Below are 14,655 nucleotides of genomic sequence, written 5' to 3' on the forward strand. Positions count from 1 at the left end.
GGACGACGTTGGACACCGTTGGACACCGTTGGACGACGTTGGACATCGTTGGACACCGTTGGACGACGTTGGACATCGTTGGACACCGTTGGACACCGTTGGACATCGTTGGACACCGTTGGACACCGTTGGACATCGTTGGACATCGTTGGACACCGTTGGACACCGTTGGACATCGTTGGACACCGTTGGACACCGTTGGACATCGTTGGACATCGTTGGACACCGTTGGACATCGTTGGACATCGTTGGACATCGTTGGACATCGTTGGACATCGTTGGATATCGTTGGACACCGGGGGACACCGTAGAATGCGTGCGTTTTAGGCTTAATTAATCGTAAAGTAGATACCTATGTACAGTGCATTGTGAGCTCATTCTGTACAACGATACTTCTCCACCTTGGGACGAAAAAAGAATAATCTCGTCTCTCTCCAGTCGCTTACCACACTGGAGAAATTGTACTCGCGATTTGTCGGTTCGCGATCACTCAGTTCTTTCAAACTGTCGCGTGGCGTACTCGCTCGCGCGTATTCCGGGTGCGTGCGGGTCAACGTGCACTAGATAACACTTTGGATTCGTAAGATGGCACAAGAACATCTCACTCTTGATGACTGCTCGACGTTTGCATCGCGTCACGGGAGTTGTCGTCGCGCCGGTAATGATTATGATTCTCTTGGTGATTCAGTCGTCGATCTGCAGTCCTGTCCGATTGGTACTTCGTTACTCGGTCAGGGACCTGCAATTTCACGTCCTCCGTAATCCTGCTCGGTCCCGCGAGGGTGGACCCCACTGTTCAGTTGAGGCCATGCCTTCGTAATCCTGTTCAGCGGCCCCTCTCCGGGTTCCACTTGTTCAGTTGGAGTGTGTTAAGTTGCCGGCCAATGTGCTGGATCGACGGCTGGATCACCAGTGGATCACTAGCATCATCGGTCGGCGTCATCGACCGGGTCTCGTGTAAGTTTCGAACGGCGAAACAGGAATCGAGTTATGGTCAATACTTGGGCTTTCCGCTAATCCTTCGGGTTATCCGGTGCACGGGGGTACGTCGCGAAAGTTTGTGAGTTCGTTCGTTAGCTTCATTTTCTTTCATTAGTTCCAAGTTGTATAAATGTGTCTTTGATACCGAATGCTGCCAGTAGGGATACCAATTATTGTACAATATTTGTACTGATCTATGTAATCGGTGTGTGGGAGATAGCTGTGGCGTTATGTATGCTTTGCTGCACATTTGTAAAGATTCATGTAAGCGCTGCGTTGGAGATATGTGTTTCGCAGTTAGGGAACGAAACAACTATTTCTTTACGCAGGCCCATGGTCAAGTAGAGTCGTAACTCGACATTCTGCCAATGGGTTGAATGTCGAGATCGATGTATAAAGATAAATAACCCATGGGCGGGTCTCTTGCGTAGTCACCTCCTCGTGGTGAGACCTGGTAATTGGCATCGTTTTCCAAAAAATTAATCCGTTGATTAATCTTTGGAGAACGATACCAAGCTAAGAACTACGCACCAGTCCGGTTTGGATCTCCAAATGCCGCGAACAGAATTTTGGATGATCCAGACTGGGCTGCACCGTGGGACACCGTTGGACACCGTTGGACGACGTTGGACACCGTGGGACACCGCGGGACAGCGGGGGACGCCGTGGAATGCGTGCTTTTTAGCCTTAATTAATCTTAAGATAGATACCTATGTTAAGTGCATTGTGAGCTCATTCTGTACAACGATACTTATCCATCTTGGAACGAAAAATTGTACCCGCGATTTGTCGATTCGTGATCGCTCAGTTGTTTCAAACTGTCGCGTGACGTACTCGCTCGTGCGTATTCCGGGTACGTGCGGGTCAACGTGCACTGGAAAACTCTTTGGTTTCGTAAGGCGGCCCAAGCACACCTCAGTCTTGGTGACTGCTCGACGACTGCTCGTCGTTCGCACCGGATCGCGGGAGTTGTCGTCGCGCCGCTGATGCTTGCGAATCTGTTGGGGATTCAGTCGTGGATCTGCACTCCTGTCCGATTGGTACTTCGGTACTCGGGCAGGGACCTGTAATTTCACGTCCTCCGTAATCCTGTTCGGGCCCGCGGGGGTGGGCCCCACTGTTCAGTTGGGGCCATGCCTTCGTAATCCTGTTCAGCGGCCCCTCCCCGGGTTCCACATGTTCAGTTGGAGTGTGTTAAGTTGCCGGCCTATGTGCTGGATCCACGGCTGGATCACCAGCGGATCACTGGCATCATCGGTCGGCGCCATCGACCGCGACTCATATAAGTTTCGAACGGCGAAACAGGAATCGAGTTATGGTCAATATTTGGGCTTTCCGCTAATCCTTCGGGTTATCCGGTGCACGGGGGTACGTCGCGTAAGTTTGTTAGTTCGTTCGTTAACTTCATTTTCTTTCATTCGTTCCAAGTTAGATAAATGTGTCTTTGATACCGAATGCTGCCAATAGGGATACCAATTATTGTACAATATTTGTACTGATCTATGTAATCGGTGTGTGGGAGATAGCTGTGGCGTTATGTATGCTTTGCTCCACATTTGTAAAGATTCATGTAAGCGCTGCGTTGGAGATATGTGTTTCGCAGTTAGGGAACGAAACAACTATTTCTTTACGCAGGCCCATGGTCAAGTAGAGTCGTAACTCGACATTCTGCCAATGGGTTGAATGTCGAGATCGATGTATAAAGATAAATAACCCATGGGCGGGTCTCTTGCGTAGTCACCTCCTCGTGGTGAGACCTGGTAATTGGCATCGTTTTCCAAAAAATTAATCCGTTGATTAATCTTTGGAGAACGATACCAAGCTAAGAACTACGCACCAGTCCGGTTTGGATCTCCAAATGCCGCGAACAGAATTTTGGATGATCCAGACTGGGCTGCACCGTGGGACACCGTTGGACACCGTTGGACGACGTTGGACACCGTGGGACACCGTGGGACACCGTTGGACAACGTGGGACAGCGTAGGACAACGTGGGAGAACGTGGGACAACGTGGGACACCGTTGGACACCGTGGGATATGTCTTGTCTCTCAAATCCATTCTGAGCCCATTCTGTATAATGGTACTTATCTGACTTGGAATCTAGTATAAAAATCGATTCTTTTTTTGCATTGAATCTTGTGGTTATTTTGTGCACGAGAGTGCGTTGCGTAAGTCCATTGATTCTTTGGAAAGATCGCGAACGAACGAGTTCGCGCCGCGATTTTTCTTTCATTGTCTGTTTGTTCGGGCTTCTTCTTAGTTTCCCATTTTTAAGAGAAAATTATTGCGGTCATGTTAGAGTTTATAACTTTTTGATATATTCAAAAGTTTTGAGCCGCGAAAATAGAACGTTAAACAGTTTAGAACAATGACTCGAATGTCCCTTTTTCAGAACACGAAATTGTGTATGCAGTGTCAATAGGTTCGGTTAAATAAATTATTGTTTTATTTCCGATATATGAGATCATTCTCTTATTTCAAACGAATTTTTAATAAGTTATTTTATTGTTCCAAATTGAGTTATATCTCAATAATTCACTTATGGAATTCAATTTTTTTTGTTGTATTATGTGTATTTGCTTCAGTTAACGTCATAAACTTGCAACATGGTAACAGTTAGATTCAAATACCTCGAAACAAGTATTCTTTAAACATATTTAGTGGCGAACTTTTGAATTCTTGCAAATAATTTCCAATATTTATATCAGGCGACTATAGTGTATTAGTGCAATGTATATTTCGTATTCTAATAACGAAAATTCACAGTATATATTCTAATTGCGAACAGTATAATTCTTGAAATCGATTGCATTGCATTCACGGTATTCGTAAGCATTTGTTTGCTATCGAGATATATCTCACAATTTTCAACTTATAGTTTCATACTTGTTCTAGTTTCTTAATAATAATTTTTAAGTGTAAAGAAATAGCAGTATTTTCTAAATAAACGTTCCATAGGAAAAAGGAGAAATTTGTCGAAACAACGTTTCGCTTCTTTTCCACCCCCCCACCCCCGCCCCTAAACTGCTTTATTTTCAGGAAATATTTGTGACCGCGCGCAATGCGGTTGTAGAGTCAGTGTTTGCCACGCAATAGTTTCTTTTCAATATTTTAAAATTACGATAGTTTTGATCAAATTCGATCGAATAATCACACGCGAAAATAATAAAATTTTATCAATCAAATTTGTACGCGATATTAGAGTTATTGTTCGCCGATCATAATTTAAGCGGTCGCGGTAACGTAGTCTTTTATTTTTCTTTTTTTATATATTTATTTTTTTGAATATTCGTTTCCGGTATTAGAGTCAGTGCCTCGCTCAAGAGGATAAAGCCTCTCCAGGAGCTCAAGAATGTAAGTAGTTTTATATATTGTATTTCAATTTGTTCTATTTAGTATATTTTGTTTGAAATGTCGTTAATTACAAAATAAAAATGATGGATGATTTAGAAAGCTGTAAATGTCCTTTTTAATTGAAATAAAGTCTTGAAGTCTTAACATTAAAGTACAATAAAACTGTCTGATACTCATAAAAAATCACTGAATATTTGTTCTCAAATTTTTATATTAGATTTCCAATTTACATATTTATTAGAATTTAGTCTTTATTATTGCTAAAGTTTCAAGTTTGTTATTATATATTAACGATATTAATGATATCTTATGTTTTGTTATAGATATATCACTGCTTCAACTCCTTCGTCTTCTTTGGGAATGTTTTAACAGTGGCTAAAAAGCCAAAAATGTAATTATCTTTACACATTGTACTTCAATTATGTATATTCTGTATATTTTTCTTTGATCACCATCAATTAAGAAATACAATTTGATTGAAAATTTAGGAGATTAGCATTTTCTGAGGTTATTCTTTCATTAAAATAAAATAATTATTAAAATCTTAATACCGAATTATGAAACAAATGACTAACATATTTCAGAAATCTTTAGATTCTTAATTCTTAGATTTTAAACTTTCATATTAGAGTTTCAGTTTTTACACTTACCAAAGTTTATTAGAATTTCAATCTTTATTATTACCAAAGTTAATAAAGTTAATAAACTTTCATTTTTCATTATCTCCAACTTTTTAAATAATCAGCAATCACTCATCGTGTTTTGTTCTGTAACAGATTTTTCGCAATCTCCATTTCCACCACTGGACTCTACACAGTTCCTGATGATATTCGCTGGGGTGGCGCAGCATCCACGATACGTCCTTTGTTTCTCCGCTTCGAACGGTGAGTCGCATGCATTTCTGTTCCTCCGGTCACTCAATCATGTCGTAGGATGAAAGGTCCGAATCGGCACGGGTGATCGGTTGTATTACGTAGAATTTTTTTGCGAGCATAGTGACCGCGGGTATTTCTTATACCCGTGAGTAGTAACACTCATTTTTTGAAATTTATTAGTTTAGGATAGGTCTTCTCGCACATCGCGATTATAATAATTAGTTTTTCAATAATTAGGTTAAACATATACACTTGAGAATATATTCGTGTTAGTTATAAATATGCATGTTAATATTCCGTATGAATATTTGCAAATGGCAAATATCTACACGAATATATCTGTATGACACGAATATACTTGATCTTAAGCAATGAATTGATCGTGACAATCTTAAGTCACGTTCGTTTATTTCACTTTGGCTAGAACTTAAAATATGAGTTAAAATACATTTTTTCCGTACGAAAATGTGTGAAATTTTACGTGCAAGAAGACACTTCGCGACAGGCAGAATTTTTAATCAAAGCAATAATTTTGAACATTGCTTTTACATTTTCGAGTATTTGCTTTGATAAAGAGTTCGCCTGAGATTATTTCTTTCTTACTAATATATTTAGAGTCAATTATTCCATTTGATCGAGTCTCAGTCTTTTTCAATTAACGCTACCTTTTCTGCAATATTAAAATTTTCTTCCGATTTATTAAATTAATGAAGTAGAATTACTTAGTTAGTATTAAATTAATAAAATAGAGTTAATCAGAAAGAAGCAGCAAAGAACGTTAGTCCGTTAAATAAAAATTACACAAACTAATCATCTTTTTAGATCAGGATTTTCAGGTTTAACCCTTTCCGTGCCCATTGTCAGGATCTCATTCACGTGCCCAGGTGCTACTTGAATGGGAGAAAGACAGTGGGCACGATGACCTAGAATTAAGTAATGTAATAATTTCTCAGCGACTGACCATGTGTTAGTGTATCGTGCACGACGTATTTTCCACATTACGTGTGTGTGTTGTTAGGTCGTGGAATTGCGTCGCTTTTTCTCATTCCTTAAAACTTGAAATATTAAAAATATCGAGACATATATGGATTCAATTTACGTCTCGATACAATTAGAATTTCTGATAATATCATCCACGCGACTAAGTGTACTCATACTCTTAATATCGCTATCAATCGCAATTATAATTCCAAGTTTACTTATATCTATTTTAAAAATATAATTTTCTCAGACGTGTTTTATCACGTATTACGCAATGGTCACTAGCCTTCGTCAGTCGATTTCAGGAAAAAGGTACGTACCTTAGAGCATGCATGATATGTTAAGCTCGGGTGTCGGAGGCGTCCCGGGACGTCCTCTCTAGTGTAGGACCTTTGCGCCCGGGCGTTTGTGTGAGAACCGTGGAGCGAGTGTGTTGGTGTGCCTGTTTTGCCATTTTTAAATATAGCGCTAGGTAGGACAGGTAGCATACTTTCTGGTATGTCTGTTAATTATAAGTAGGTAGGACCGGGCAGGTTGGCACAGTCTCTGGTCGGGTAGGCGCGTTTTCGCGTGACCAACCTGTTTCTGGAAATTTATTTGAAAAATCGACGGTGAAACTGGCACGAGTAGAGCATGTTCTCGTCTCTGGTTTTGCCTTTCGATTTTTCGAATTTCGCGGTCGCGGTCGCGAATGGGCTCGAAACGTTTATTGCTCGAGCACGCACGTGCGAGTGGGCAACGATCACTGCTGTGATCGTTGGTCAGTCCATGTGCACTTCAATCAGCTTCCGCGGTTTATATTTTTATTTTACCTTTATAAGTTTTTTTTTTGTTTGCGATTTAGAAGTCTCGAGCTTAGATTTAAGTTACAGCGGGCATTGCGCCCGAAGAAGGAAGAGGCTATAAGCCGAAGAGGCCCGACAAACTGTCACTCAAGAGGGCAACTACTAATGGCTCCCCATCCTCTGGGTCATCCGGAGCATGGGAAGTCATTATCGTTACTACTTTGTCACTATGCTCGTTTTTAGTATTTGTAGTAGTAGTAGTAGTAGTAGTAGTAGTAGTCTTTGTTTTTTTGGCCGATGTATATATCGGTCCATCGTCCCATTGGGCAAATCGCGATTTTTCTTATTAGTGTTGCGACAAATTGATTACGGGTTGTATTAGAGTTGCGAAATAATATCACGGCTTTTCATTAGTGTGGCGAGAAAATGATTACGGTTTGAATTAGAGTTGCGATAAAATGATAATCGCGTTTGCTTTAGAGTTGCGAATTACGATATCGCGATTGTCTTTTGCAATTTTTAGAATTTTTTCTGTTTTTCTGTTTAAGTAGCAATACTAGGATATTTAAAGTAGCTTTTTCAAATAGTAAATAGTAATTTTCATTAAATTCACTTTAAGAATTAGCGTTGCGACATTGTTCCATCGCGAGTTCTACTTATTTTTCCTGTTAGCGTTGCGATAATGAATGATCGCGTTTTGTTAAGTAGAGTTGCGTTCACAAACTGCCCAAACCCTCCGACTGCATTTGTCGGACACTGCTCCTGGATCACACGTACAGCCTAAAGAGCTGTACAAGTGTGATCGTTCATGGGCAACCTCCTAAATGGTTGCACTGCAATCTCTCGCTATTAGTGTTGCGTATTGCTTAAATACGAGTGCGTAGATTTATACTTATTAGCGTTGCGTATTAGATATCGGGAATTTTCAGATTTTTCTTTTTTTTTTTTTTAATGGTAGATTAATTGATATTGCAAATATAACGAAGCACTCGTCGCGTTTGATTTTGAGAATTTTCTGCTTCATAAATATTAGTAGTAAATTAGCGTTGCGGAACAAGAATATTCAGTTCCACTCTCGGCGTGTTGATCGGGTTTATATAGAGTGGAAGACGATCGAATTTTAGTAGCCCTTCTGGCTACTGCTTTGTTTCTTTTTCAGCGCCCCTTATTAATGCGCCCCTTATTACTACGTTTATTACTGAAAATACTGCTATAAGACATATTCCTTTGTCAGCGTTAACGTGACCATGACTGCTAAAATACAGAACTTTATTACGAATGTATAATATATATATATATATTTACATGTATGAAATTGTGAGCGATTTCATGCGCAACAAAGTATTATAACGAAATATCTTAATGTTGCTAGGAAGGCTGGAAATATTTTTTAAAATTTAATTCATTGCAATTGGAATTAGTGCTGGTGATTGTTCGTTCTTAGAACCATAACTTTTAGAATTTATTCGACCGCGATATTTTCACTTCAATCTTTTAACAGTAATGTAGAATTTTATAAATATTCGAATTTCATTTGCATGAAACAAAAGTTTCGTCACGAAACAAAGACATCGTCACGTTTGTAGCAAAAATTCTGCAAAAAATGACTTATGCACATACCTTTCGGTTTATTATGTTGCAAATCACTATGTTGTTGTAGAAAATAACAGATACTGTTAAAAGTTAAAAGATAAAGCAAGTGATTGTATAATAACCGGGGTTTCTCTCATCTTAGTTATTCCAAATGAACTTTTCAATTTTTAATTCAGTTTAAATTCAGTTACTTAAAATTCTTGTTTCCAACGTAACCCTAGTTTCGATTAAAAGATACACATGATTCTCTATATTTGCTAAAATTTAATCAATAGTAATTTGATCTATTATTGACCATTATTAATAGTTTATTTTTCATAAAATGTTTCATAAAATGTTCTCGTTTTAAAGATGTCTCTTTCTTCCATATACCAAATCCAGTAAATGAGTTTGTTTCAGATTTATCAATTTACAGAAAATACGTTTCAGTTACATATATGAACATTTCACAGCATATTAAATATGTATGCTAGATGCCCAAATGATTTTACTTCCATCGTCTGATTGTTCAGGCTTCTTCCCGTTTTCCCATTTTTAAAAGAAGAATATTGCGGTCACGTTGGAGTATATAACTTTTCGATATCTTCATAAGCTTAGTACAACGAGTCGTATGTCTCTTTTGCAAAACTCTAAATTGTATATACAGTGTCAGTACTTTCATTTCCTTTCTGTGGTTCCAAGTTAGACATATGTATCATTGATACCGAATGTTGCCAGTACGGTTGCGAATTATTGTACAATGTTTGAACTGATCGATGTAATTGTTTTCGCAGATTAATCAGTTGATTAATTTTCAGAAAACAACTACATTGATAAGTACAAACATTGCACAATAATTCGATACCAAGCTCAGAATCACGCTAATACAGTCCATTTTGGATTACGAAAAGCCACGAAGAGAATTTTGGATAATCTAAACTGGACTGCAACGTGGGACGACATTGGACACCGTGGGACGACATTGGACACCGTGGGACGACATTGGACACCGTGGGACGACATTGGACACCGTAGGACGCCGTTGGACACCGTGGGACGCCGCTGCACACCGTGGGACTCCGCTGGAAACCGTAGAACACCGTTGGTCCAGTGTAGATCACCAAAAAACGCGAAAAGAATTTTGGATGATCTAGACTGGACTGCAACGTGGGACACCGTGGGATACCATTGGTTCAGTGTGGATCTCCAAATGCCGCGAAAAGAATTTTGGATGATCTACACTGGACTGCAACGTGGGACACCTTTGGTTCAGTGTGGATCTCCAAAAGCCGCGAAAAGAATTTTGGATGATCTACACTGGATTGCAACGTGGGACACCATTGGTTCAGTGTGGATCTCCAAATGCCGCGAAAAGAATTTTGGATGATCTACACTGGACTGCAACGTGGGACACCACTGGTTCAGTATGGATGTCCAAAAGCCGCGAAAAGAATTTTGGATGATCTACACTGGACTGCAACGTGGGACACCATTGGTTCAGTGTGGATCTCCAAATGCCGCGAAAAGAATTTTGGATGATCTACACTGGACTGCAACGTGGGACACCATTGGTTCAGTGTGGATCTCCAAATGCCACAAAAAGAATTTTGGATGATCTACACTGGACTGCAACGTGGGACATCGTTGGACACCGTTGGACACCGTTGGACACCGTTGGACACCGTTGGACGACGTTGGACACCGTTGGACATCGTTGGACACCGTTGGACATCGTTGGACACCGTTGGACACCGTTGGACACCGTTGGACATCGTTGGACACCGTTGGACGACGTTGGACATCGTTGGACACCGTTGGACATCGTTGGACATCGTTGGACATCGTTGGACATCGTTGGACATCGTTGGATATCGTTGGACACCGGGGGACACCGTAGAATGCGTGCGTTTTAGGCTTAATTAATCGTAAAGTAGATACCTATGTACAGTGCATTGTGAGCTCATTCTGTACAACGATACTTCTCCACCTTGGGACGAAAAAAGAATAATCTCGTCTCTCTCCAGTCGCTTACCACACTGGAGAAAATGTACTCGCGATTTGTCGGTTCGCGATCACTCAGTTCTTTCAAACTGTCGCGTGGCGTACTCGCTCGCGCGTATTCCGGGTGCGTGCGGTTCAACGTGCACTAGATAACTCTTTGGATTCGTAAGATGGCACAAGAACATCTCACTCTTGATGACTGCTCGACGTTTGCATCGCGTCACGGGAGTTGTCGTCGCGCCGGTAATGATTATGATTCTCTTGGTGATTCAGTCGTCGATCTGCAGTCCTGTCCGATTGGTACTTCGTTACTCGGTCAGGGACCTGCAATTTCACGTCCTCCGTAATCCTGCTCGGTCCCGCGAGGGTGGACCCCACTGTTCAGTTGAGGCCATGCCTTCGTAATCCTGTTCAGCGGCCCCTCTCCGGGTTCCACTTGTTCAGTTGGAGTTTGTTAAGTTGCCGGCCAATGTGCTGGATCGACGGCTGGATCACCAGTGGATCACTAGCATCATCGGTCGGCGTCATCGACCGGGTCTCGTGTAAGTTTCGAACGGCGAAACAGGAATCGAGTTATGGTCAATACTTGGGCTTTCCGCTAATCCTTCGGGTTATCCGGTGCACGGGGGTACGTCGCGAAAGTTTGTGAGTTCGTTCGTTAGCTTCATTTTCTTTCATTAGTTCCAAGTTGTATAAATGTGTCTTTGATACCGAATGCTGCCAGTAGGGATACCAATTATTGTACAATATTTGTACTGATCTATGTAATCGGTGTGTGGGAGATAGCTGTGGCGTTATGTATGCTTTGCTGCACATTTGTAAAGATTCATGTAAGCGCTGCGTTGGAGATATGTGTTTCGCAGTTAGGGAACGAAACAACTATTTCTTTACGCAGGCCCATGGTCAAGTAGAGTCGTAACTCGACATTCTGCCAATGGGTTGAATGTCGAGATCGATGTATAAAGATAAATAACCCATGGGCGGGTCTCTTGCGTAGTCACCTCCTCGTGGTGAGACCTGGTAATTGGCATCGTTTTCCAAAAAATTAATCCGTTGATTAATCTTTGGAGAACGATACCAAGCTAAGAACTACGCACCAGTCCGGTTTGGATCTCCAAATGCCGCGAACAGAATTTTGGATGATCCAGACTGGGCTGCACCGTGGGACACCGTTGGACACCGTTGGACGACGTTGGACACCGTGGGACACCGCGGGACAGCGGGGGACGCCGTGGAATGCGTGCTTTTTAGCCTTAATTAATCTTAAGATAGATACCTATGTTAAGTGCATTGTGAGCTCATTCTGTACAACGATACTTATCCATCTTGGAACGAAAAATTGTACCCGCGATTTGTCGATTCGTGATCGCTCAGTTGTTTCAAACTGTCGCGTGACGTACTCGCTCGTGCGTATTCCGGGTACGTGCGGGTCAACGTGCACTGGAAAACTCTTTGGTTTCGTAAGGCGTCCCAAGCACACTACAGTCTTGGTGACTGCTCGACGACTGCTCGACGTTCGCACCGGATCGCGGGAGTTGTCGTCGCGCCGCTGATGCTTGCGAATCTGTTGGGGATTCAGTCGTGGATCTGCACTCCTGTCCGATTGGTACTTCGGTACTCGGGCAGGGACCTGTAATTTCACGTCCTCCGTAATCCTGTTCGGGCCCGCGGGGGTGGGCCCCACTGTTCAGTTGGGGCCATGCCTTCGTAATCCTGTTCAGCGGCCCCTCCCCGGGTTCCACATGTTCAGTTGGAGTGTGTTAAGTTGCCGGCCTATGTGCTGGATCCACGGCTGGATCACCAGCGGATCACTGGCATCATCGGTCGGCGCCATCGACCGCGACTCGTATAAGTTTCGAACGGCGAAACAGGAATCGAGTTATGGTCAATATTTGGGCTTTCCGCTAATCCTTCGGGTTATCCGGTGCACGGGGGTACGTCGCGTAAGTTTGTTAGTTCGTTCGTAAACTTCATTTTCTTTCATTCGTTCCAAGTTAGATAAATATGTCTTTGATACCGAATGCTGCCAATAGGGATACCAATTATTGTACAATATTTGTACTGATCTATGTAATCGGTGTGTGGGAGATAGCTGTGGCGTTATGTATGCTTTGCTCCACATTTGTAAAGATTCATGTAAGCGCTGCGTTGGAGATATGTGTTTCGCAGTTAGGGAACGAAACAACTATTTCTTTACGCAGGCCCATGGTCAAGTAGAGTCGTAACTCGACATTCTGCCAATGGGTTGAATGTCGAGATCGATGTATAAAGATAAATAACCCATGGGCGGGTCTCTTGCGTAGTCACCTCCTCGTGGTGAGACCTGGTAATTGGCATCGTTTTCCAAAAAATTAATCCGTTGATTAATCTTTGGAGAACGATACCAAGCTAAGAACTACGCACCAGTCCGGTTTGGATCTCCAAATGCCGCGAACAGAATTTTGGATGATCCAGACTGGGCTGCACCGTGGGACACCGTTGGACACCGTTGGACGACGTTGGACACCGTGGGACACCGCGGGACAGCGGGGGACGCTGTGGAATGCGTGCTTTTTAGCCTTAATTAATCTTAAGATAGATACCTATGTTAAGTGCATTGTGAGCTCATTCTGTACAACGATACTTATCCATCTTGGAACGAAAAATTGTACCCGCGATTTGTCGATTCGTGATCGCTCAGTTGTTTCAAACTGTCGCGTGACGTACTCGCTCGTGCGTATTCCGGGTACGTGCGGGTCAACGTGCACTGGAAAACTCTTTGGTTTCGTAAGGCGGCCCAAGCACACCTCAGTCTTGGTGACTGCTCGACGACTGCTCGTCGTTCGCACCGGATCGCGGGAGTTGTCGTCGCGCCGCTGATGCTTGCGAATCTGTTGGGGATTCAGTCGTGGATCTGCACTCCTGTCCGATTGGTACTTCGGTACTCGGGCAGGGACCTGTAATTTCACGTCCTCCGTAATCCTGTTCGGGCCCGCGGGGGTGGGCCCCACTGTTCAGTTGGGGCCATGCCTTCGTAATCCTGTTCAGCGGCCCCTCCCCGGGTTCCACATGTTCAGTTGGAGTGTGTTAAGTTGCCGGCCTATGTGCTGGATCCACGGCTGGATCACCAGCGGATCACTGGCATCATCGGTCGGCGCCATCGACCGCGACTCGTATAAGTTTCGAACGGCGAAACAGGAATCGAGTTATGGTCAATATTTGGGCTTTCCGCTAATCCTTCGGGTTATCCGGTGCACGGGGGTACGTCGCGTAAGTTTGTTAGTTCGTTCGTTAACTTCATTTTCTTTCATTCGTTCCAAGTTAGATAAATGTGTCTTTGATACCGAATGCTGCCAATAGGGATACCAATTATTGTACAATATTTGTACTGATCTATGTAATCGGTGTGTGGGAGATAGCTGTGGCGTTATGTATGCTTTGCTCCACATTTGTAAAGATTCATGTAAGCGCTGCGTTGGAGATATGTGTTTCGCAGTTAGGGAACGAAACAACTATTTCTTTACGCAGGCCCATGGTCAAGTAGAGTCGTAACTCGACATTCTGCCAATGGGTTGAATGTCGAGATCGATGTATAAAGATAAATAACCCATGGGCGGGTCTCTTGCGTAGTCACCTCCTCGTGGTGAGACCTGGTAATTGGCATCGTTTTCCAAAAAATTAATCCGTTGATTAATCTTTGGAGAACGATACCAAGCTAAGAACTACGCACCAGTCCGGTTTGGATCTCCAAATGCCGCGAACAGAATTTTGGATGATCCAGACTGGGCTGCACCGTGGGACACCGTTGGACACCGTTGGACGACGTTGGACACCGTGGGACACCGCGGGACAGCGGGGGACGCTGTGGAATGCGTGCTTTTTAGCCTTAATTAATCTTAAGATAGATACCTATGTTAAGTGCATTGTGAGCTCATTCTGTACAACGATACTTATCCATCTTGGAACGAAAAATTGTACCCGCGATTTGTCGATTCGTGATCGCTCAGTTGTTTCAAACTGTCGCGTGACGTACTCGCTCGTGCGTATTCCGGGTACGTGCGGGTCAACGTGCACTGGAAAACTCTTTGGTTTCGTAAGGCGGCCCAAGCACACCTCAGTCTTGGT

General features: G+C 42.8%; 1 protein-coding gene across 6 annotated transcripts in view; it reads left to right on the forward strand.

Moving 5' to 3' along the window:
• The window catches only part of LOC126928007 (uncharacterized), a 61,295-nt gene that overhangs the window by 36,440 nt on the left and 10,200 nt on the right, over nucleotides 1-14,655 (forward strand). The gene's annotated exons all lie outside the window — the stretch shown is intronic.

The sequence above is a fragment of the Bombus affinis genome, unplaced genomic scaffold, assembly GCF_024516045.1.
Source record: "Bombus affinis isolate iyBomAffi1 unplaced genomic scaffold, iyBomAffi1.2 ctg00000437.1, whole genome shotgun sequence".
NCBI classification, from domain to species: domain Eukaryota; kingdom Metazoa; phylum Arthropoda; class Insecta; order Hymenoptera; family Apidae; genus Bombus; species Bombus affinis.